General features: G+C 39.3%; 1 long non-coding RNA gene across 1 annotated transcript in view; it reads left to right on the forward strand.

Moving 5' to 3' along the window:
- The window catches only part of LOC123794242 (uncharacterized), a 66546-nt gene extending 39967 nt beyond the window's left edge, over positions 1 to 26579 (forward strand). Inside the window, exons 3-4 of the long non-coding RNA XR_015723047.1 lie at positions 2422 to 2491; positions 26274 to 26579. This is a non-coding gene — a long non-coding RNA (uncharacterized LOC123794242). The remainder of the gene's footprint in view (positions 1 to 2421; positions 2492 to 26273) is intronic.
- The last annotated feature ends 255 nt before the right edge of the window (positions 26580 to 26834 follow it).

The following is a 26834-nucleotide window of genomic DNA, read 5'->3' on the forward strand; positions in this document are numbered from 1 at the left end:
TGGTAAATCACAGTTCTGTTAGGCGCAAATGCTTGGGGACAAATTAAACTGTTATATAGACTGTCCATGAAAATTGTTGAGTCAGTGGATTAGAGAATAAAGATAATGCAGAGTTCGTACGATGGCCTAGTGGAAGGAGCAAGGAGCTTAAATTCAGGCAAGTCAATTAATTACCATACCTGATTTCTCATCTGTAAATTGAAGACAGCAATAGCGCTGTAGCCCTGAGAATGGCTGTTTGGCAATGGTATAAGAAAAAGCCTACTGAAAATTTAAATGCACAACACTAGGTATCATTTTATATGTAGATCAAACATTTGACCTATTCATTGATTTCATAATTTAACAAGCATAAATACAGTATGGACACTAAATTTGAACAGAAGCATAAAAGCATATTTTCACAAGGAAGCCCATTATTAGCATTGCAGCACGAGGGAAATGATATCATTTGCCCCTCCAAATGATTATACCTGAGAAAGGTCATTCAGATGTTACATATTAATTCTAAATACTTCTCTGCTATTTAATTTACATTTCAAACTCAGTGCCTACTTGTCAGATATCATCTGTAAACACTGATTAAGGCCCTGTGAGTACCACAGCATGCTTGTTACCCACAAAGCAAGTTATAAGCCCTTGTCCTGTCACCTGAGAGTGTTCAATCTGACCATGACTGAGAACTGATTTTAATAGTAGAAGATCTCCAACAGTCTAGAATAATATTATGGTGCCTCATGGAAAAGCAGACTATAAGTTGTTAGGAGTAATGGTTCTCATCGATTGTAGCTTCTTTCTTTGGCAGTGAGAAAGAAAGTGGGAGAGAAGGGAAAGCTCCTTCCAGGAGAATTCCGATTAATAAATATAGAAGGAATGAGAAAAATAGAAGATCATCTGTCCACAGACAGATGCTAAAAGTAGGTGGACGGAAGTTAGAGGAGAAACTATGTTTGCACGATCTCAAAGGGCAAGCTGGGTTAAGGGTACATGGGGACAGTCTGAACTGTCTCTGCAACTTTTATGTGAAGATGAAATTGTTTTTTCAAAATTTAAAAATACAGATAAATTTATATTATAAATTTTCTTACCCAAAACTTTTTCTTTTTTTTTGGTTTCTCAACTCTATTTTTAAGCTCACACTTTGTCCCATGTTAATGTCCAATAGCATTCACCTCCTTATACAAATCTTCCAGATTATTTCCATTTTTGCTATCAAGTCTTCCCCAACTACCTTCTCGTACTAGTAGAGGACTGTAACCATTCAACCAAAACCTCTGCGGGGATGTCTTGAATACCTACCATTTTCACGGAAGTGTGAGAACAACTGCAAGAGACTAAAAAGCTGTCTATGATCCATTCCTTCCCTGAAGGAGGTAATAAGCATGTTGGGAAGAAAGGAGGTATCTTGTAGCATGTGAGATTATTATGTGAGGTCACGTTTTATTTTCATGGTATTAATTATAGGAATTGACAGCGACAGAGAAAAATGACACATGCGCAAATAAGAGCAAGGTGGACCTAAAAACTATGCCGGGTCTTGGATGGTGAGTGGATGTCGGGAGTCTGCACAGTCGTTGTGGGGACTCAGGGGACATGGGAAGATGTCATGAGACCCATCTAAGTGGGTGGAGAATTTGAGGTGAGGAGACAGGCCTGGAAAGAGCTGAGCCAGATCACAGAGGGCTGTAAACACTAGGTGGAAGATCTTGTAGTCCAAGTAGAAAAGGGAGGCTCTTTAAAGGGCTCTGTTAAGAGCGATGACTTTTCAGGCACCCAATAAACAAACATGTACGTGGATCTCAAGTCAGAACCAGCTCCATTTTTGAAAATCACGTATCTAATAATGGATCATTAAGAGACCTTTTCTGAAATGCAAAGCGATTTGTCCTCCCTTTCACCATCTTACCCCACTCTCTTTCCCCCTAAAGCATTCTAGAGGTTTCCTTTGCTTTTAATATCGAGACCAAAAACTTTAACATGGCCTCAGGGCCCTCCAAAATTGGACCCCCTTCCCGTATACCTAGATTTCTTGGTAAACTGTTTCCCTCAAGGGCTGCCTGCCTGCTTTTGTTTCCTTCAGGGCTCTCTTCTGTTACCATTTGGGTATGTGCTTCCCTCTGACTCGCCATTCTCTCTTGACTAGTTTACTCCTTTTTATCCTTCAGTCTCATCCCCCAATTATCAACTTCAATGCAGAGGCTCCTTGCTCCCTGCTCTGACTGGATCTACTCATAATACCAAGTATCCCAGTTTGTAAAATTGTCCGTATTTGTATGTTTTTTGTGTGTGCTGTCTTTTCATCTCCTCATTTTTCTACTTGCCTGATTTTATATATAGCCAAAAATAATTGGGCTTTACATGTGTAAAAGGATAACCCTCTCTCCTTGCTGACTGCAACCCTCTTGCTTCCTTATTCTTTAGGCAATTCCACACACTGGACACTGCTGAAGTAACTATTTGCCCAAGAACCTGGGAGTCTCAGATGACTAAGGTACTATTCCTTCCTGTAAGGAACCCGTGTAGGGGTAGGTAGAACTTCAAGCCCAATTAAGTATAATATGAAAAGTGCTATACTAACAAGAAAAACTACCACTTATGTCCTCTCCTTTCATTCACTCCTTCCTTTAACAAATATTTTGAGAATCTCTGTGAGGTCTTTGGCCAAGAATGGGATTTAGAATGGTGAACAAACCTGAGCCAGAATGTGAGCTCATGGAGCTTATTACAGCCAAGAAAGCTGACACTAAAGAATTAACAGGTAAATAAATTAACTAATTAATATGTAAATACAAGCCAAGGATCTATATAAAGCATTAGTAATAATAATAATAGTAATAGTAATGATAGCAATATTTAGTTAGAAGTTAGGACTTAGTATGTTTTAAGTGCTGGTGTTCTGGTTCCAGAGCTGATCATTTTATATTACGTTATACTAAAATTGTAGAAAATATATTTTCTCAGGTGAGGCTACCTATTTGTATAGCATGAGAAGCGAAGACTTGTCTAAGAAGGCAATGTTTAGGCTGAAACAAGATGGATAAAAAGGCAAAATCTACACAAAGAGAGCAGAGCATTTCAGGCAGAAGAAATAGGACGTGTAAAGTTTTTAAGGCAGGAAAGAGCTTGGCATCTTCTAGGACTAAAATGCAGGTTAGTGTGAGTTGAAGATAGGGAGCTACGAGAGAAAAGGATTTAGATGCGATTGAAGAAATAAACGGGAACCAGATCATGCAGTAGGGCTTGTTATGCACAGAAAAGAGTTTAATTTTTATTTTAAGAGAAATGAGAAAGCATCAAGATTGTATAAGCAGGAAGAGAGATTTTATTTATATTTTAAAAGTATCAGGCTGACTCCAGTATAGAAAATGAGTTAGAAAGTACAAAAGAGGAAGTTAAAAGGCTATCAAGTGACAAAATCAGGATAATTCAAATCACTGTGACTGTAAAAGTCAAGAGCTGTAACCACCACATTATGCTGCCCCTACCTTGTCATAGATTTGGAACCCAGCTAGGGGCATTGTCCTACCAGACATCAACGATCCATAAACTGTACATTTTCTTATTCTCTCCCTGCCCCTGGGATCTCACTTGTCTTTTGTTAGGTCTTGGAGCAGGGACATAGTCGAAGATTTTCATGAAAAGAGAAGAGATGGTAGACATTAATGACTTTTCTAGCTCATCTTTACTCTCTTATCATTTGAACATAACTTCCCATCTCTGCTACATTGGCGTATAATAGCGGTTTTTAAAGTACATAATTTAAAGTGTTTGTTACTGTACATAACTAATCGTCTGGCGCGCGTGTGTGTGTGTGTGTGTGTGTGTGTGTGTGTGTGTTGATCAAAATGTAAATGCATGGGTCATACCTGCAGAAATTCTGATCTATATCTGAGTTGGACATTTTAAATAAACACTCCAGCTAATTCTGAGCAGATGATCCAAAGACTACACTTTGCAAGACACTGGTTTGTGATGGAAAGCTTTAAAATGTTATCCCAAGCATGGCACAGTGACTTGGATGTATCTGTTCTATTAATATTATCAGCATTAGAAACCATCAATTGCAACTAACCCCAGCATTTAATAGCCTATATATTTTTGGTAGACCTCTCTCCCCAGTGCCATATAATACAATACACAGATAATCAATTTGATCTCTTTCTTTAGGCAAGAGACCAAAGAATTTATATAAACAATTTCCTGACTGGTCAGTCTCAATGTGGTCTAAATATATCATGCAGATTAATGACAGAGGGTTTTTCCAACTGGATGGAAACAGAATATTGCCTTCCCAATATTAATTCAGGGTTACACAGAAGACCCAAATAATTATTGCTCAATAACTCTTCTGGAGGTGGTTTTGTAATATAGAAAACACTTACAAAGAAGTAAATAATAAGTGAAAGTGAGTCAAATTTCTTCACCACAGATCTTGCACAAAATAATTACTAGTCTATGTAAGTAGTTATTTAAAAAGCAATAATAATAGCCAATAAGATGAGTCACAATTATAAATCATTCTAAAAATCAGCACCCTAATTCTATTTTGGAATCACATTCTGAAGAACACTCTTCAGTGTAATAATCACCCAGCTTGGTTCTTAGAGCTGTGTCTTTTGCAAGCATGGCTCATATCATTAGTGATTTTCCTGCCGTATAAAACCCCTTTCTTGGTTAAGATCATGTGTAATCCAGCCTTAGGGAATTTAATCCTTTTAAAATATATCAACTCTATATCTTTTACATTTGTCTTAATTAGCTTGCATTTTATATTCCCTCAATGAACCAGGTAAAGAACCACAACATGTGTTCTCAATGAGGGCCAGTTCTGAATCTGTGTCAGCTCAAGCTGGCCTCTTTAGAGAGGAGGCTTTCCCTCCTTTATAGTCTCAGATACAACCAGTATATAATAACTGAAAGATATCTCAGTATATACTCTTATAGAGGTGGGATTTTATTAATTATGATTCCAGATGGTTTTAAAAGTTACTCATTTATTTCATGAGATAAGTATTTGTTGAGCACCTAGTAAGTACCAGGCACTATTCTAAGCCCTGGGGCTACAAAGATAAAAAAGAAAATGTTCCTGCCTCTGGAACTTACACTGCAGAAATTGAGATGTGCAATATACCAAAAAGCAAGTATAATATAGCTATATTATATAATAGAAGAAAAAAGAAGAAGAGTAAGGGAATGGAGTATGACTAAAGTGGTCAAAAATGACCTCTCTTAAGATGACAACATGTATGCAGACACTTAAATGAAGCGGAGAGTAAACAGAGGAAAAGAACTCTGGGCAGAGGAACAGCATATGAGAAAGCTCTAGATAGGAACATTAACTGGTATATTTGAGGAACAGAAAGGAGGATAACAAAGGGGAGATTAATAAATGATGGGATTGGAGAAAAAGCAAGAAACTCATTGTGGAGGGTAAATAAGGACACTGAGTAATATGAGAAATGTGGTCGATTAAAAATGGCCAACAATTTTTTACTATTCCTTCTACTGAAAGGTGGTCTCGTTCCCTTCCCTTTGGATCTGGGCTGGCTGTGGTGATTTGTTTAACCAATAGAATGGGGCAGAAGTGATATTCTGGGCCATGACCAGGTCTTAAGGTGCTTTGTAGCTAATGCCCAGACACCGTGAAACCGACCAGCTGCCATGAGAACAGTCTGACAGCTCTGAGACTACCATGCTGTGAGGAAGTCCAAGCTAGTCATGCAGAGACATAGGGAGATGTCTAGCCAGCCCTTCTTGTTCTGTCCATTGCATCCTAGCTGCCAGACGTGAATGAGGAATCATTTGGGTCAATCCGGCCTCAGCAGACATCACATGGAGAAGAAGCATGGCTTCAGACATATGGCCTTTACTAGAGCTGTTCCAGCCATCTCCAGCCCCTCAAATGACCCCAGCTGAGCCTTACTGAAGAGCAGAGATGAACAATCTTCATTGTGCCTCGTACAATTTCTTGATCTACAAATTCATGAACATACTAAAATGATTGCTATTTTATCCTCTAAGTTTAAGATGATCTGTTATGCAGCAATAGATGACCTGCACAGGAGATGATTGTTCATTTGAGGACAGGAAAATATAAATCTGGGCTATATCCTATAAGGACCTCTCCAGCTTCTGAGTGGGATCTAGACTTGCAGAGGAGTAAAAATGAAAACAGAATGATCAGTAAATTCAGTTTTTAAAAGATTAATTTATTTATTTTAGAGAGAGAGAGTGGGGGAGGGGGAGGGCTAGAGGGAGAGGGAGAGAGAATCTTAAGGAGACTCTGTGCTGAGCCCAGAGCCTGACAGGGGGCTCAATCCCATGACCCTAACATCACGACCTGAGCTGAAACTAAGGGTTGGATGCTTAACCAACTGTGCCACCCAGGCACCACAGCATGATCAGTAAATTCAATTGAAAGTCGAAGCAAGAGAAAATAGTGGCTTGGGGCACCTGGGGGGCTTAGCCGTTAAGCGTCTGCCCTTGGCTCAGGACATGATCCCAGGGTTCTGGGATCAAGCCCCGCATCAGTCTCCCTGCTCAGCGGGAAGCCTGCTTCTCCCTCTCTCACTCACCTTGCTTGTGTTCCCTCTCTCTCTCTGTCTCTCTCTGTCAAATAAATAAAATAAATCTTAAAAAAAAAAAGAGAGAGAAAATAGTGGCTTGGATTAAAAGAGTGGCATAGGAGGAAGCAAGATGCGGTCGCATTTGAGATATATTTTGAAGATAAGTTGACAATATTTGCTCAAAATTACAGACAATATCTTTATTTCAATTTCAAATTTGAAAATATTTAAAAATACATTAATATGTCATGCACTACACTTACTCAGAAATGCCTAGAGCAGGCAAACAATCTGTAAAATAAATGAAGCTGTACTGAATCTTTCTTTGATTTAGAATCTGTCTGTATGTCTGGTTAATCATTACGAGCATCAAATAAATATTACATTTTCATTGTAGAAATGCATATTGACCCAGGGCATATCCTAGAAGCTTATGGTGTGCCTCTGTTTCTCCACAGAATTCATTTATTAGTCTTTTAGTTTTTCCAACAAATACTCATGAATAACCTATCCATATGTTGCTAGGTGCTCAGGATATAATTATGAACAAAAGAAGATATTAATCTTTTTTGATGGAAGGTAGACTTTTTTTTTGAAGGTGGAATTTAGACAGATAATCACACAAATAACTATGGCAAATGCTATAACCACAGCCAGGGTGATAAGAGGATTTGATTTAGCAAGGTCAAAGGTTTTCCTCAAAAAATTGAAGAATAAGCCAAGATCTGGAGGCAAAGTCAGAGTTAATTACTGCATAGAGAAGTACAGGAGTTTGATAGGCAGACAGGAAAACCAGTGCAAATGCTCTGTAGTTTCTAGAGCATGATATACTGGTGAAACTCAGAAAAGACCCCTTCTACCTCTACAATTTGTTTGCCACACTGAAGCTAGAATGATCTTTTTGAAATCTAAATATGATACCTCCCTTCTGCTTCTTAAAATCCTAGGATGGTTTCTCTTCCGAAGTGCAACACAGATGGTGATTCCATTTACTGCTTTCAGGCACTGAAAGAGAACTAGGCTTGGGGAAAATGAGTTAAGTTTTGGACATACTGGGTTTAAGATGCCTTTGAGACATGCCGATGGAGATGTCAAGAAGTGAATTAGATTTACTGATAGGAAGGTCTGGCTGGAGATGTGTAGATATTAGTCAACAGGAGGTACTCACAGACATAGCATGGATGAAAGCACTCAAGGAGGAATGATGAGAAAGGAAGATAAAGAGACTGACGACTACACCTTAAGAAGTCCCAGTGGAGAAGAATACACATCTATAAAAGAGACAAATAGGAGTAACCAGAAAGATAAGAAAACTTGGGGGCGATAGTGCCACAAAAGGCAAAGGAAGACTGTTTCAAGAGCTGTGCATGGTTGACCACATGGGATGCTGCTAAGAGTCAAGAAAGTTAGATAGTCAACAATGCTTTGGCTTTAGCACAGACAAGGAGTAACAGGTGGTGTGAGGAAAGAACATCATTCTTAAGACACAAGAACTGGGCTCTATGAACTCTACCACTAGGCAGACCGGTTGGCAAGCAATCCAGCTGCTTTATGCTTCATTTTCTCACCTAGAGCCTCTTAAGTTTTTCTGAGATTTCATTTATGGATTCAGCAACAACTTATTGAACTTCCTGGATTATAAAACATATGCTGCTCTCCTTAAGGTTTGCAATTACAAATTCCTCAAGAAACTTAAGCAAGTAAACACCTGAAAATATGGCCAACATAACTGGCCATCAGGGAAATGCAAATGATAAACACAGTAAGTTATCAGTACACACCTGTAAGAATGGTTAAAATAAAAAATAACAATGATATCAAATACTGGTGAGGATGCAGAGAAACTGGATCATTCCTACTTTTTCCTGGGAGTATAAAAAGGTAGTCACCATGGCAAACATTTTAGCAGTCCCTTATAAAGTGAAACATCCAACTATTTTACAACCAGAAATTACACTGTTGGACATTTATCCCAAAGAAATGATGATTGATGGTCATACAAAAGCCTGTGCATGAATGTTTGTAGCAGCTTTATCCCAACTAATATGGGAAACAACCTCGGTATTCTTCGATGAGTGACTGATAAATAAATCATGCTGCAGCCATACCATGGGACTATTATTCAGCAATAAAAAGGAATGAACTGTTGATACATAGAACAACTTGGATGAATACCCAGAGAATTATATTGAATCAAAAAAGTCAATCACAAATGTTACATACTATATGTGCCATTTACATGATGTTTCTGAAATGACAAAATTATAGAAATGGAAAACAGATTAGTGGTTTTAAGGGGTTAGGAAGGGGTGAGGGCAGGAGGGAAGTGAGTGTGGCTATAGAAGGGCAGCCTGAAGGATCCTTGCAATGATGGAAATGTTCTGTATCTTGACAATATCAATGTCAGTATCCGTGTTCTGATTTTTCACCGTAGCTTCACAAGATGCTACCATTGGGAAAACTGAGTAAAAGGTCAACAGGATCCTTTTGTATTCTTTCTTACAGCTCTGTGTGAATCTACAATGATCTCAAAAGAAGAAGTTTAATTAGAAAGGGAACTTGTGTTCAAGAAAAAAATTGAGACATGTACGAACATGTCTATAAAAGAGAAACATAGATGAAATGTTATAGTTTAGAGAGGAATAACTTATTTAGAGATGGGGAAATTGGGAACTATTTCATGTAACAGATGGACGGATTTGGACATTCAAATCTAGGGGAGGCCATTCCAAGCAGAGAAAATAGTGTAAGATATGAGGCCAGAACGCTTGGAACATATTTGGAAGCCATGTGTAATTTAACTGGAGTCCCAATTTTATTATAGTAAAGAAATAAAATTGGAAAAGGAGATTGGAGAGAGATTGTGGAGAATTTTAAATGTTGTACCAAGGAATTAAAAGGTTTAAGCTAGGGAATAATATGGCTGGCATTTTGGCATCAGAAAGTAGAAAATGGTTGAGGGGAAGTAAAGCTATGGGAGGCAGGAAAACCAGTTTAGAAAGGATGGTAATCATTTAGAAGTTTAGGGAAAGAATTACAGTGGTGGTGGGAATAAAAAGGTTGTTCAGACCCCTACCTGTTTTAGAGTTGTGTCTTTATCTGTGTTGAGCACAGCACCTGACACACAATTAGCGCTTAAGAAGTATTTGTTAACCACAAATGTGAGTGAATGAATAATTAAATAAATAAATTTGGATATATTTAATTTTCACAACACTGTAGGGTAGAGACTATCAACACTTAAAAATGAGCAGCCTGAGGAAATCAAAGAGAAGAATAACCAAGGTTGTTGTATTAGTCAGTGTTCTCCAGAGAAATAGAACCAACACTATGTATATAGCGAGCCAATAAGATCTATCTGTCTTCATATATATGACATATATCATCATATATATATTGTCTATCTTCATTTATATGACATATATATCTTCGTATATAAAAAATATATATGAAGAGATTTATGGTGAGAAACTTATGTGCTTATGGAGGCTGAGAAGTTCCACAATCTGTTGTCTGTAAACTGGTGACCTTGAAAAGCTAGAGATATAATCCCAGTCCAAGTCCAAAGGCCTGGGAACCAGGGGAGCTGATGGTGTAAATCCCAGCCCAAGGGCAGGAGGTGACAGATTGATGTTGGAGCTCAGATAGGCGGGCAGGAAGGGAACAAACCCTCCCTTCTTTTGCCTGTTCATTCTCTTCAGGCTTTTATAACAGTCCCCAACTAATGGCGGGTTGTTTCCAAGCTAATAAATGTCTCCCTGCTTCTAGACTATGTAGGGTAGTCCTCCATTCCCATCCCATTAGACTACTGAACTGTCATTATTGCTTTTTATCACACTCCTCACCCCTTTAATGTACCATCTTTACGTGTCCCGTTTTAAAGAAGAGTCAGAAATCGGGATAGAGGGCAGTTGTGTGCCTTCCCTCCCCAAGTTCTATGTACCCACTTGAACCCAGTTTCTTACTTTAAGATTGTACTCTCTGAAGTTTGGATCCAGACCTCTAATGTTGTCACATCCCATGTCCTCTATTTTGAACTTGCCATTCATTCAATATTCCCGTCGGGTTTGAATCCTGTATTGGCTATTTAATAGTTTAGGGACTTTCTGAGATTCAATTTGCATCTCCTATTAAAATATAGATAAAAATTCTAACCTCACAAGATTTTTAAACATAATATGTGCTTTATACCACCCGCCCACAGCGCCTGGCACGTATTTTCTGTTTGATAAATGCTAACTACTATATCACCCACTTATGATGGTCTAAATCTACTTATATGACTCTTAATCTGCCTCTAGTCTCATATTCTGTCTTCCCTGATCAAATTGAGAAATGTCGTTTTCTACAGTAGTTAGGATCAAACTAATGAGGGTGACAAGGAGAGACTTGAAATATTGTTTCAGCCCATTGTAAAAGCTTCCAAGTTAGTCCCGACTGGTAATGGCAGGCTCTGAAATGTTCCCCAATCAAATGCTAGCACTTGGAGGCACAGCAGCAGGTTGCTGTTGGGAAGTAGGGGGTTGACTTGAAGGAAAAGTGAAATAATGAGGAATCCAAAATTGAACTCTGAAAAATCATTGAGTCAAAGTGGAATCAGACTTCCTCCAGGGCAATTGCTTGTACTTTAAACCTCAGTTGCTAAAAATGTAATAGCTGGAGATGATTGGTGAATATTTACTGCACTACTTTCATAGGGAAAACCTGAGCTGAAGAACAGTCTTAAATTTTCAGTCAGATTTTTCAGCTTGCCAGGATGAATATTCTGTGAAATGGTGCATTGTTAGAGAACATGACATTTGCTATCATGAGATTACAGTATTAAATGGTGCTCTAGTCACCTAAACTCAATAACTGTTGTCATAGCCGTATCATCCACAAATATCATTAGTCAACAGGTGCGTGAGAGAGTGTTCAGTGCCACATGAAGCTGTACACACACTGGCATAGTCAAACATACACGCAGCCTACATATTATAAGTATTGGAAAAGCTAAAAACTTACATTCTAATTTTAGAGTACTTCAGATCATTTCTATTCCTAAATACAAAGCATGGATAGTGATGGCGGTAGTGATGATGATGGCGATGAGAGAATCCATCGCTGTTTTAGCTGCATGCCTGAAGCACTTTCTACCTCCTCTCAGAGCACGTAACACATGTTTGCACTTAATTTATTTCTGTGCCTGTCTCTTTCATTAAATTATGAGCCCTTTGATGGTAGACTGTATGCCATCCATCTTGTCTTGGTGCTAGACATTTGCCTGTCATATAATGGACACTCACACATTTGATGGATTGAATTTTATTAAAGGATAGAAAGAAAGAACTCCATCATATCATGATTTTAGGCTGACCGGGCTCAGGGCACTCTACTAAATCTTATGTTTAGGTAAAGTAGTTTAGACACAGGCCCCAAACTCATGCTTCTTACAGTGGGCTGATTTAGAGAATTTGAGGGCTATTGCCTATTAGGCATCCTCCTGAAAGCTTACTCACGATTTTAAGCTTGAGAGACTTGACTGTAACCTCATCGTAAAACCAGCTATAGTATCCAGATTTCTTCTAAAACACATATCAACTTGTATCCAGTCTCATGAGAATTTGGTTTCTAGACACACTTTTATAGACCAAATGTTCATTGTGTTAAAGGATTTCGTCATCCCATTTGATATTCTTGGGGGAGGGGGGCTGGTGGCAGGGAGTACCATCATTAAATTGTGCACCGGTTCTATACTTTAATTCCACAAACGAAGAAAAAATGAAGTTAAAAGCTATACATTGTCCTAAATTATTTGTAAAGTCATGTCCATTAAATGTTAGAAAATATTGTTACATACTACAGAGAACTCTCAAATCATTTATCTTAGTCATTTTTGCTATTTGCTATAAAAAAACACAAGTCAATTAAATGACAGATTGCTAGGATTTTAAAAGGACATATGCTTTAGTTTTATATGGCTTTTGAAATCTCAGGCATCAAAAATGATTTTAAAATATCATGAACTATAAAAAAGTAATTGATTTTACTCAATTTCAAGTGTCAAATTATGGACAGTGGCAGGCTATTCATGAATGTAGGCATCCAGCAGCAAATATGCATTGCTGGCAACACTTTCCCCAAAGACAGCTCAATAATGGCCTCTATGTTAATCAACACAAAACTATTTGAAGTGTGGTAAGGATCTTCTAGAAGTCGTTTTGCATTTTAAAATTTTAATAACTTCATCTACATGTATATTAGAGGGGGAAATCTATAAAAGACAGTTAACTGCAATTACTTTAAAGTTCAGGACCACTATATTATGTACCTGTATACAATATATTTTCATTTCCAGTCTGGAGACTAACAACAATAACAACAAAATGGCTGACACAAATCCTAAGATGATCAGAATAGCAGGTCTCGGGGTGGTGGGGGGGAAGAAGAAGAAGAAGAAACAACAAAACTGAATTACAGCCTTTCATTAGATTTTTTAAGTAATAATTTAAAACTACCACAGACTTATTTTTTAAAATAGGGTTTAACAGGGGCGCCTGGGTGGCTCAGTCATTAAGCGTCTGCCTTCAGCTCAGGGCGTGATCCTGGAGTTCTGGGATCGAGCCCCACATCGGGCTCTTCTGCTGGGAACCTGCTTCTTCCTCTCCCACTCCCCCTGCTTGTGTTCCCTCTCTCGCTGGCTGTCTCTATCTCTGTCAAATAAATAAATAAAATCTTTAAAATAAATAGGGTTTAACAGAGGTAGAGTTAAATAGAGGTAGGAATAAAGGTGAAAAATGATAGAATTAGCTTATGATATCACCGTGCTGTTCAGGTTGTTATTACTGAAACACATTATTACTTAAATACAAACAAATCTCTAAATGTATGTCTGTCTTACTTCCCTCCCTCTAAGGTTAGACTTTAAGCTCTGGAAGGGCAATATAACAACTATATATATATATATATATATATAGTATCCAGATTTCTTCTAAAACACATATCAACTTGTATACAGTCTTATAAGAATTTGGTTTCTAGACACACTTTTATAGACCAAATGTTCACTGTGTTAAAGGATTTAGTCATCCCATTTGATATTCTTTTCAAAACTTAGTTATGTATATATATAAATTGTTTTATATACATACAATTTGTTTTCAAATTTCCAAGGCTGTGTTGGTGTATCCTTAGGGCCATTTGCTGAGCTGAATTGTGGTAGAGCAAGCCTTCTGCAGTTTTATAAGAAAAGAACTGTGGTCACAAATCAATCCTTTCAGTTTCATCCATACACTGAAATTAAGCTGCATCAGTTATATTAATAGGTGAAGGACAATGATAAAACAGAGAAGATGTTTGAAACTATTTGTGGCTTATATGAAGGAAATCTGATTCTGTTGCTCATAAAAAGATTAGTCTTCACTTATTTATTTATTCATTCTTCTCTATCTCCTGAACCATTATCTGGTGTAGTGTGTCCTGTGTTTCTCGGGACAAGATCTTCAACATGAGAGAGCTGCTTTTCAGTAACTAGTGAATCGCTCATTTCAACTGAATGAAAACAAACAAGTTGCAAATAAATGGAAAGATATCCACGTTTATGGATTGGAAGACTTGATATTGTTAAGACGTCACTGATACCCAAAGTCATTGGTAGATTCAATGCGGTATCTTCCAAAATCTCAATGCCTTTTTTTTTTTTTTTTTTTTACAAAAAATAGAAAAAAGTCCATCCTACAATTCATATGGACTCTCAAGGGACTACAAATTGCCAAAACAATCTTGAAGAAGAAACACAAAGTTGAAAGTCTCACATTTCTTGATTTCAAAACTTACGACAAAGCTATAGTAGTCAAAACAATGTGGTACTGGCATAAAGGTAGACATATAAACTAATGAAATGGAATAGAGAGCCCAGAAATAAGCCTTCACATATACAGTCAAATGATTTTTGATAAGGGTGCTGAAGACCAGTCAATGGGGGAAAAAAGTCTTTCAACAAATGGTGATGGGAACTGTATAACTACATGCAAAAGAATGAATTTGGGTCTTTGAGTTATAACATATACAAACATTATAATGCATTAAAAACACTAGAACTGTTAGTAGAAGACATGGGGGAATGCTTCATGACATTGGATTTGGCAATAATTTCTTGAATATGGCCCTAAAAGCACAGGCAACCAAAGAAAAACTAGTAAGTTGAATTCATCAAAATTCAAAAATCTGCGCATCAAGGTATAATATCGGCGGAGTGAAGAGACAACCTACAGAATGGGAAAAAATAGTTACAAAGAATATACCTGTCTGATAAGAGATTAATATTCAGAATATATAGTTACAACTTGACAACAAAATAACAAACAACCCTATTGAAAATAGATGAAGTACTGAATGGATATGTCTCCAAAGAAGATATACAGGTGAACAATAAGTACAAGAAAAGATGTTCAATGTTACTAATCATTAGGGAAATGCAAATCCAAAGCATGAGATACTATTTCACACTGATTACGATATTGGGCTAGTATCGAAATGAAATGAAATAGGGGATAACAAAAGTTGTTGAGGATATGGAAAAATCAGAGCCCTTGTGCATTGCTAGAAGGAATGTAAAACTGTGTGCCACAGCTATGGAAAACAGTATGATGGCTCCTAAGAAAATGAAACCTATAATCATCATAAGATTCAGCAATTCTACTAGGTATAAAATAATTGAAGGCAGAGAATTGAACAGATATTTGTACACCAATGTTTAGAGCAGCATTATTTATGATAGCCAAATGTGGAGATAATTCAAATATCCACTGATAAATAAAATGTGGTATATAGTGCAATGAAATATTATTCAACATTAAAGGGAAGTGACATTCTTACTCATGCTACAACATGGATGAACATTGAAGTTATTAGGCTAAGTGAAAGGAGTCAGACACTAAGTACAAATAGTGTGTGATTCCACATACAGGAGGCACTACAGTAGTCAGAGAGACAGGAAGTACAATGGCGGCTGCCAGCCGCTGTGGGGAGGGGAGAATGGGAGGTATTGTTTGATGGGTATGGAAATTCAGTTTGAGGAAATAAAAGCCTGGAGACGGATGGTGGTGGTGATAGCACAACAATGCGAAATGTACTTAATGCCATTGAACTGTAGGGTTAAAATGGTAAACTTTATGTACTTATATTTTACCAAAACAAGCACAAAAACCGTCTACAGCTTAATGAGTGAAAGATTTAAAATCATGTGGAGTTCCTCAGAAGACTGAAAAGGCAAGTCATTGTTCAGATTCCACCATTTTATCAATGAAGGAGGTTTGTTACTGACAGACAGCATTTCACAGGTTTGGCTTGAAACACCAGGCTGTCAATTTAAATACAAAAGCCCCATTCTACTGTGTATACAATAATGCTGCTGCAGAAACGAGAAATGAAGAAGAGGTTATTTTTTTCTCTCCTATTTTAGTTGCATGCAATTTTCAGAGCTCTTACATATTCTCATGAGATTTGCCTTTGAATTCATGCATTTGCATCTATACTCTTCTTGCATGTTATTTTAAGAAAACAAAGCTGTTGCTGAGAAGTTAAAAAAAAAAAAAAAAAGAAATGACAGATGCCACCAGAAAAGATTTTTTCAAGGAAAGGAAACTGGTTCTTATTGAAGGGTAAATTGTGCATGCAACCCAGTACACAGTTGGAAAACTTTGGGTACCACTAATCTCAACCATTAATACTTTGACAGTTTCCTCTCTTAATTAGCTAACCCGTAGACTCAGAGGTGACTCAATTAAACAGAATAGAATGTTTGTCTAGTATATGTTAGGAAATTAGATCCTAGTAAACGTTTGCAACAGTGCCCACTTGCTCAAAAGTATAAAGGAAACTGTAGAAAGATCAGTCTATGAGCACAAATATCTTTTCTTAGCTACCCAGCATTGAACTGGAAGGCAAAAAAGACCTTTGCCTGAAATGAGAGCAAAGAAAGACTTTGCCTGAGAAAGCCTGGGATTCCGTGCCGTTGGACGAAGACACCGTTGGTCTATAGTTCAAGCTAAGTCTGGTTTTCTCCCACATGCAATCTCACTGTTGCTACTTTCAAAAGAATAAGCCATAAGAGAGGAAATGGTTTATTTTGTCTTTGATTTTTATTTTAATTAAGTGTATTGTTTTATGGGGGTGAGTGTTTTGCTCTTCATTTCCTCTTTGATATTGCTGGCTATTTTTAATTAAATCATGTGATGGGTAGAAAAGTCTCTGTATGTATTCCTGTGCATTGTGGCGTGGAGAGACATTGTAGTTACATAGATCTGATGAGGGAACAGAAGGCAAGCTGAGGGCAAAGCAGAATCTGACACCACCACCCCCATGGGATATATGTGACATTCCTCAGGCACTCCTGGCTGCCCTAAAACGAAAGAAAGGGAAAACAAATAGATAACTTATAGAGACCACATTGTGTAAGACTTGAGTCTCCCTCAGTTTACAAATGTCTTAGCGATCTACAAGAACGAAGCATTTCTATCAATAACCTAGCTTCCAGAAGGAAATGTAGATACAATTGAATGTCCTTATATTCTGCAGCCCATTGACAGGTACTAGAAGCAGGCGAATATGATGGTCCTTCAGGAAGTTCCCAACTATCTTCCTGTTACTGCCTTGCTAGGGAGAAAAACAACCTTTCCTTAACTTGACAATGGCAAGGCCTCTGGCTTCCTGTGAGTCTTCTTTACTATATGAAAGTACTTTCTCGAAACCTCCCTTTTCCCTTACCTCCCCCAACCCCATAGTATATAATCAGCCGCCCCTCACAACCCTGGGGCAGCAGCCCTTTCTGCCCACGGGTCCTGTCCCCGTGCTTTAATAAACCACCGTTGTGCACCAAAGACGTCTCAAGAATTCTTTCTTGGTCGTCTGCTCTGGACTCCACCCCACTGAATCTCACCTATATTCCAAAACCACATCAGATCTTTTATTAAAAATTTTTTGGGGGGGAGAAAAGTTTTGTTTTTTTTTTTTCAAAGCAATAATGAGCCTTGAAAACCCTCAAATCCTGAGGGAAAAAAATACAATTTTGAGGGTACTCCTTGTTTTCTGGAAAGAAATTAATAAAGTAAGTCTCTACCTATTAATATAGAAAAGTGAAAAGTGGGGACACCTGGGTGGCTCAGTCAGTTAAGCGCCTTCCTTCGGCTCAGGTCATGATCCCAGGGTCCTGGTGATGAGGTGGTGGGATATCGGTGAGGTTCAGTGGGGTGGAGTCTGGAGCCAACGACCAAGAAAGAATTCTTAAGATGTCTTTGGTGCAAAAAAGTGGTTTATTAAAGCACAGGGACAGGACCCGTGGGCAGAAAGAGCTGCACCAGGGTCATGAGGAGTGGCCCATTATATACCCTCAAGTTGGGAGGAGGTTAGGGATAGCGCAAGTCTCTAAGGAATTTTGGAAGCAAGGTTTCCAGGACCTTGAGAGGGCTAGCTATTGTTGGGAAAAGGTCATTTATTACTGTCCAATAAAACCTTAGTCATGAGACCCTTCAGAGGTATATCGGTGGGCCACATGCTTGGGAGATGATTGCCAACACGTATCTTGGGGGTGGGGTTAGAGATAAAGGAAGTTTCCAAAGGAATTTTCATATGTTAAAGTAGACTCACAGGATCCTGGTGGGGGTGAAGGGGTCAGGCTAGGACTGCCTTTTGCCCTTAGCAAAGTATTAACACGAGGCAGTTGAGTCCCTAGAGCAATGACTCGCTGCCTGTTTCAGGGACTTGTCAATGGGCTGTAGGTAGTGAGGAAATGTAAAATTTTTCTTCTGCCTTTGTTTCCCACCTCACTGGGAATGAATCCCACAGCAGGCTCCCCTCCTGCTGCTCCCCCTGCTTGTGCTCTCTTCCTCTCTCTGTCAAATAAATAAATCATATCTTTAAAAAAATAATAAATAGAAAAGCATTTCTCAATTTTTCTTAATGTACAGAAGCACCTACAAAAGCTTGAAAAAAGCTGGTATTCTGGCCCCACCCTAAGTGTGAACCAGCATCTGTGGATTCCTGACATTCATAGCTTAATAATTTCTCTAGTGATTCCGATGCCCACCAAAGCCTTGAAACTATAGATTTAGGGTGTCTGACATTCTAAAAGGCAGGTAGTTAACATCGTTGTGCAGTTTTCCCACTCTCAACCTGAATGGAGTTTTTCTGGTCCCCACTTTTTCTATTGACATCAGTTAGCATTACCTGTATTGATCACATTTTAGGAATATGTAAAAAGACCAATTAGTGAGCTATTGAAACTACCTAAAGAAATTATAAAGGCATTTTATACTTTCCATTAGAAGTTATGAACCACATAATCTATACTAAGCAATGAGAACGAAGAAGCAGGTACAACTATTTATTTGCAGTGGTAGTAGAGAAATCGACTACATGATATGGTAAATGGAGAACCTTCCATATGCAGATCCTAGGAGCTTTTTAATGAGCCTAAGTAAGGAGGAGACCTCTTGGTTATGAATATTTTCTTGAGGCAGGTTGAAAATTTCTGGCAACATCTAAACTGTTGAATTTCCAGAGATTAATGAGGTCTATTGTGGCAATTGGGAAGCACAGGATCTAAACTTTATCTTCTGCTACCCATGGTAAAGACATAGCTTTTTCTTTAAACTAAGAGCGTTTCCACCTAAGCACATATGAAATTAAATCTGCTTCTAATTTCATTCTCTCTATACCCTTAAGTCTTGCTCTACAGAGTTACCAAGTTACATGGTTATTTTTGAAATAGCAGACATCTCTACCATAACAGATTTATAACAGGAAGAGAAGTAACATGTTAGCACACAAAACTCAACCCCTAAAAAGAAAAAAGTAAGGCAAGTTTATTTCCCATTTTCCGAACAAGGCCGATGGCAGAGTCTTAATGTAAAGAACACCTAGAAAGTATTTTTAGAAACAGAACTATTTTATTTTTCCAACATTAAAAATCACAAGATCAAAGCTATTGCATTCTTTACCTTTGTTTTTTCTAGTTATAAAATGTTTGTAAAATGCCAAAGTTGGGCTCTTTCTTTTTGTTTGTGTTTTGTTTTTTGCACTGTGCACGGGCTAAATTCAGCCATCGTGGTACTTCTGAGACAGCAGTGTTCGTTTTACAGTACTGATAACAACAGCTGGAGCCTCTCCAAACCACCTTCCACATTACTGCCTTGCTTTTTGCTTCGCTTAGCATTTTGGTTCTTTAGTGACTCCGGGTCTGACAGCGGCAGGGTTAGGGCACGTGCTGACTCCCCCCAACAGAGCCGATTAGGACTGTAAATCTCAGGGCCTAGGCTGCTTACACACACCCTTTGTTTAGATATTTTTTTTCTTGCTCTTACTGATAAGCAGGCACTCTAGGTTGCTTGATGCTCTGGGGAAATTACATGTGTGTTTGAAAGACATTGTCACTCTGGATTTACATTCACTTCTTATCAAGGCTTTTTTTTTTTTTTTCAGATTTTAAACATCCTTCAACTCTTTACTAGAGAAATTCATTAATTTGATGAAATCAAATGGAAGGTGTGATCCTTAGACTCCACACTTTTCATCTAGTAAAGAACAAATAAACAGGAAGCAGGAAGTGCGGTGTAGTTTTCTCATATGGACTTGGTTAAAATAGCTGCTATATTAACATGGGATCTAACTATTCTGCTGGTAAGAGATTAAGCAGTTAAGTATAGATTACTAGAAATATCTCCTCTCTTCTAGCACTGTATTATTTTATTATACGTACATGAAAAATATTTTATTGGGCTACTTTATACTGTATTGGGCTGTTTTATATTAGGTTAGTTCCTTCGAAATTGTTTTTTCTTATGCTTTTCTTTATTTCACATCTCAATTCAAATACTCTAGCTTTGTGAGCATATCAGTGTGTGTGTGTGTGTGTGTGTGTGTGTTTGACTCTGATCTCTAGAATTATTGGAGAGATGTTTCCTTCAATTTAGGGATACCATATGCCATGAGGGTCAACATTTTATCTAACACCAAAAGTCAAGTTCTCAAAAATATATAATTCACAAAATCTTAGCTCAATTAAGAAACTTTTCTAAACATATTGAACAGAATATATATTTGACAATAAAATAAACTCTCAGTAAATGTTTTCAACATTATTATTTAAAACCTGAGTTACTTAGTCTTTGACTCCAAATGTTACTCAGCTTCAATTTTCTTCCAAACTTGGAAATTTCATTGTCATCCATAGGGTTTGGCTGAATCTTTTGTCTCTCAGTATTATCTGTGAATAGGCACAAGCTTATCTTTAAGCAAAATAAAAACACTCTCCATGTCAGGAGCTGAGAAGTATTATAATCTCAGTTTTACAAACTGGAAAAATGTGTCTTGAGGGCTTTAGGCAGAGGCACAGCTCGGGTGGGGCTCAGGTCTTTAGCTGTGTAGACCAGGGAAATTTCATACCATACTCTACTCCAGTGGTTCCAGGGATTCATGAAACATCAAAATAGGTATATTTGGAGAATCAAACTAAGATTGAGAAGTTTCTCTTTGCCAAGTAAACTCATTTGACAGTATTGTCCACCATCTGCTGTCACCTTATTTCATTAAAGCAAGTGAATTCAATGCCAAAAACACAGGAAGGACATAATCTCAAAATAAATGGCAGTTCTTACATTGAATAAATTCAGTGCTATGAAAAACGAACTCTATTGCTTTTGCTCTTCCCACTCTCCTGGGGACGGTACTGCCACTCCATCCTCGGCTCTGAGATGCAGCGTGGTTTTGGAAAGCGTATGGTATTTTTGACACCATATTGTCTTGCGGTGAAATCTTTGTTTTTTCCATTTAGTAGCTAAATGGCCAAGTGCAGACCAACTTAACTATTCTGAAATTCTGTGTCTTTGCTTCTCAAAAAAGAAATAATAAATCTAGCTCCTGGTTAAATTGTTCTGAATAAGAAAATATTAAAAACATCTAGAACTTTGGTATGAACAAATAAAGCCTAGAAACCTTTATAGCATTGCTTGTATTTCCAAGGAGAATAAAACAGAATGTGGAAACCAAGTACTTGGAATTCCATCAATAGAGGAACATTCGTGTATATTTATGGAATATTCCACAAACCATGGAAAATTATGTAGTTATTAAAAAGGATGAACTAGATCTATAAGTATTGACCTAAAGTAATGTCAATAATTTACTTTTCAGTGGAAAAAGCAAGTTGCGAAATAATGTGTGTAATATAATTTTGTTATGTAAGAAGCATAAAGGCAAACATTTATGCATTTATGTTTGGAATATTTATATGAGCACGGAGAAAATTAGAGAAAGATATGTTTACTTACTACACTAACTTTATATAATTCATTCAGGGTGTTCTCAGTAAGGTGTTTCCTGATGCCACTACTCAAAATTGTTCACCTGCCCCAGACCCCTGTCTTAGCCCCTTTATCCCCTTCCCTGTTCTATTTTTGTCCATAGCACGTACCATCTCTGGTATAATATTCATTTTACTTATTTAGTTTTGAATTCCTTGTCTTCCTCCACGAGAATGTAAGCGCCAAAAACCACAGATTCTTGTCTGTTCAGTTCACATGCCAAAACCCACCTATGTCATAAAAGGGCCTGATGAAGAGTGAACAGTCAGTAAATATTTGTTAAATCAACATATAACACAACCATTGTGGTTGATAAGCTCAGAAAAAGAGGGAGGCGAGGGGAGAGTGAGGATAGGGTGGAACTAGTTTGCATGGTGTAAGAGGTACAAATTGTTTTTGAAATCTAAGAGAACAATATAATAATTTATTAAAGAGCAGAACACCTAGTATATTTCCTGGTATTATTTGACACTCAATGAATGACAGTTCCTTTCTTCCCTTCCAAACTCCTCCTCATCCCCTACTCTGCAACACAGAAGCTTCTCCCCCTGTGCTCAGGAAAGAAGTTTCTTTGTCTTTTACAATTTAGCGTGAATTTTAAAATAACCTGTTAACTTTCTCAGGGTGGTTTGCAATTAACTGTATAGCAATTTTTTTTTGTTTTCCTCTGGCAAAGAAGATAGGAAGCAATGACAAAATGGGTCTCTGAGGCAGGCTTGGGGGGGAGATGAATTTGGTTTACACGGTAGCAAAGTGAGAGAGAGGAAAACAGGGAGGCAATGAGGAGGTGGGCAAGGAAAAGGTGATTGTAGGCTAGGGACAGCAAACGTCGGGGCTGGACCCCAAGCAAGTAGGGAAAGGGGGAGCACTGAGGAAGGATTGTTACTAGGGGCAAGGAGACTGATGCGTAGAAATGGAGGAGAATAGAAGATTCCTGATGCCTATTTTTAAGACCTCCTGGCTATCACAGCATCACGGTCTGAAAGGTTTGTGTGACCACCTCGTGCACTGCTCACAAGTAACAGATGAGGGAACTGAGACCTCAGAAACTCCTCCTCCTCGCTCTTGCACTGGCATTTCAAACACTGGTTCTGCCTGTGGAAAGTGCCACCCACTATCCCTCTTCCCAGGGGAACAGGTGTGCGGTTTTCAGAGCTGGGAGCCACGCACAGTTCAAAGGCCCTGGGCTGCTGAGGAAGCAGCCGCTCTTATGAGGCGACTAGTATTTTATTTTTTTAATTTTTTTATTTTATTTTTTTTTTAAGATTTTATTTATTTATTTGACAGAGAGAGAGAGCCAGTGAGACAGGGAACACAAGCAGGGGGAGTGGGAGAGGAAGAAGCAGGCTCTTAGTGGAGGAGCCTGATGTGGGGCTCAAACCCAGAATGCTGGGATCACGCCCTGAGCCAAAGGCAGATGCTTAACCACTGTGCTACCCAGGCGCCCCTGGGCAACTAGTATTTTAAATATCTGAACCTACTGGGAAATACAGGTGGTACGTGATAAAAGAATTGAAACGTGATTGTAGAACCAGAAGGTGCCGTTAGGTCTGAACGGAGAGGTCCTGCAGCACCTCCCACAGAACGTCATAGCCCAGACAAGGTTCATGGACCTGAACTTGAGTCAAGTGGTCAGTAGGGAATAATCTGAGCATGGTATTAAAAGGCCTTTCACAGGTCTCCACTTCCTTAACCACTTGAATAGATTGTCTTGTGACTGAATCCCGCTGACCGAATCCCAGTTTCTTACCGACATAAACTTTCGGAGTTTTTGTGCTTTAATACTTAAACCTATTGGTGTTTCTTTGTGGGCCATAGGAATACCGGGCTGAAAAGAACAGGTAGCTTAAACATTATGTTCTCTAAGCCTTGACCACCAAGCTGAAAAGGAAACGGACGTGGAGATCTGCTATATAGGATAATAAATTTGATTAGCAGAAAACGCTCGTGGGTGAGACATTGGGACAGGAAGCAGCAATATACTGTGGCTGGTGAGGCAAAGCTGAATGTCAGCACTAATTGCAAAGCAGGAGGCCATTATCCACTGGCAGCAATTCCCCCGGTGACTTTGTTTGTTTTATAACAAATTATTGAAGCAGTGGGAGAGCAGTGCTCTGGGTAGCAAGGCGCAGCCTCTGACAGGGGCTCTCTCCGCCCCCCTGGGGCACCGCAGCTTGACTCGGCCTGCCTTTGTGGGCTGGGGTGAGTCCGAGAACATGGAAGGGGTCTGAGCCCAGTGTGGGGCACCTCTATCGAGGCTTCAAATCACACGTGTCTGGATGTGTGGGGAAAGGGCCTAGACTGCCAAGTCTTACTGCTTTGCCAGTAGCTGGCTGTGAGATCCAGAGCAAAGTAAGCTGACTGAATCTGTTGGGCAGCCATGAGAGAGAGCCTTGCAGACATCCTGCCTCAGGGAGGAGGATGGACTCAGGGTCCCAGCCCCTGAAATCCACCAGACCGCTACTAACACAGACCCGTCCCTGGGAGACCAAGGGAAACCTTGGCGACCTTGGCTCAAGGAACTCCCTGATGACCTTGGGGAACTTTCTTAGACCCTATAGGGCTCTGAGGTGCTTTCTCCTTCTCTCCTTCTCTCCTTCACCCAAGGGCAGATTTGACTCGTGGTCTGAGGGCTCTATTTCCTCTCTTGCAGGCATTTTCCCTAATAAGAGCCTTCAGGTTTTAATCCCAATTAAGTATGTGTTTCTTGGAGACCCCAGACAAACACAGCTGCATTTTCCTCGTTTTTAAAATAGGAAATATTCCTTCATGCCTTCCTCACAGAGGTGTTACAAAGATTAAATGAGACAATGTGTGAGGAATGATAAAAACAATGCCTGGCATTAGCAGGTGATCGTATAAATAGAGCCGTTCTGTTAAACCGCGTGTGGGTTGAGCCACAGCCCAGAAGCTGATGGGAATCCGTGTTCCCAGCAGGTATAAGCGCCGAGACTGTGGCAGAGGGCATGTTTCCCCGCCTACCTCATAGATTCTGAACTACCGAGAAGTCAAACACACATCTGACATATTTCTAGTATTCTGGGAAGTTGGGTTTTGTTTTGTTTAAAGATTTTATTTATTTATGTGACAGAGAGACAGCCAGCGAGAGAGGGAACACAAGCAGGGGGAGTGGGAGAGGAAGAAGCAGGCTCCCAGAGCAAGAGCCCGATGTGGGACTTGATCCAGCAACGCAGGGATCAAGCCCTGAGCCGAAGGCAGACGCTTAATGACTGCGCTACCCAGGCACCCCTGGGTTTTGTTTTGTTTTGTTTTCAGGATGATCTAGAAATGTCCAGGAAAGGTTACAATCTCTTCTATGAAGCATGGAAGAGGGGATTAGTTCTCTGGCCCTTTGAACCTTTGAATTCCATTGAATACATCCCCTTTCCCAACGATACCTGAATTTAAGTCATACGTCTAGTTGTGTTTCCTGTTAAAGGAATCAGTGAGCACGTGGAGGAAATTGGAGGAGGGGCTTCGTTGTTTGGTGGCTGGGTGTGTGGTAGTGTAGGCTACCTTCCAGCTGCTCGTCCTGCTAACATAAGCAACGCAAAACTGTCCTGCGCTCAGCCTGGCACAGGGGGCAGGGAATCTTGTTTTTATCGGATTTATTACAGCACCTGGGAGCCATGGAAATCTATATTTAATTAAGGAAAAGTAATCAAACTTAAATGTGTGAGTTACCTCTGAAACACAAATATATGAGGACTATATATCAAGGGCTACATTTTTCAGGCAAACAGACATTTTCCAAAGGGCAACTGGCAAAAAATGGAACCAAAGTGACGGTGACCAGTCATGTTAATAGGATCATATCCGCTATCAGGAACATTTTCAAAGTCATCTCTTACCCGCAGTTGTGAAGGGGGATGGATTTTTGAAAGGACAGTTAAATTATGAGTCTAGTTATGCTTTTAAGTCTACACTAAAGACTACCTTACCGAAGTCTTCTCTACCACGTACCTGCCTCCCCCAGCTGTTCAGCTTTTCTTTCCGTCAGCCTTGAGGCTTTGCAAGTGTAATTTTCATTAGAAACAAGTTTTATGCTGCTATTGTTCTCACAACCCAAGTGTTTTTCAGATCCCTTTGGCTTTTGACCTTGGACCCAACCTGGTCTGTTTATGCACGTGCCTTCCCAGCAGGGTGTTAATGTAACCGGTCGGCGTGCCCGGGGGGAGCAGCCCTTTGCATCACTGTCCTAGAGCAGATGGTCCGGTGACTTAGTACTCAGTCTCAATGTGCCAGAAACTTTAAATCCAGTTATACATCCATTAGGAAAGATTCACAGATGCTGGTTCTTAATATTCATTTTAATTCTAATTTGGCAGTTCCAAATGAAACCTAACTGCAATTTTTTTTTCCCCCAAAGGCAAGAGCTTTGGGCCATCCGTGTGGAAATGCAAAGACTCCCAGGAGCCCTGGGAGGGAATTTGGTCACCTCTTCCCTTTATGGATGAGTGCACCAAGGTGCAGGGAACACAGCCAGCTGGGCCTCAGAGCTGGCTGATGTCCTCAGGGCTCCTTCTGGCTGCCCTAGAGTCTGGTCCGCTGGCTTGCTCGGCTTCAGAGGAACGGGACGTCCCGTCTTGAGCTGCACAGTGTGGCCACCGTGCATGACGACGGGGAATCCGAGAATTCCAGAGCTGCGGGGGAGCTTTAGCCTCACCCACCCAGTTCTCACAGGTGGGAACAAAGGCGGGCTAATGAAATGGATGCCTTTCCTGGGGTCTCACAAGGAGATTAGAAGCATCTCTGAAGTGTTTCACAGACTCAGAAAGGGGAAGCCAAGAATGACGTCCACTGCTCCCCAGTATAGTGTTCCTCACAGATCAGGCTGCCTTCCATTCAGTCATACGTCAGTGAAATTAATTTTTGGAATCATTTTTTATCACTATTTAATTTTATCGATACTTAATTTAGTGATAACATT

The sequence above is a fragment of the Ursus americanus genome, chromosome 35 (genome assembly GCF_024610735.1).
Source record: "Ursus americanus isolate L20-20 chromosome 35, mUrsAme1.1.p, whole genome shotgun sequence".
NCBI lineage: Eukaryota > Metazoa > Chordata > Mammalia > Carnivora > Ursidae > Ursus > Ursus americanus.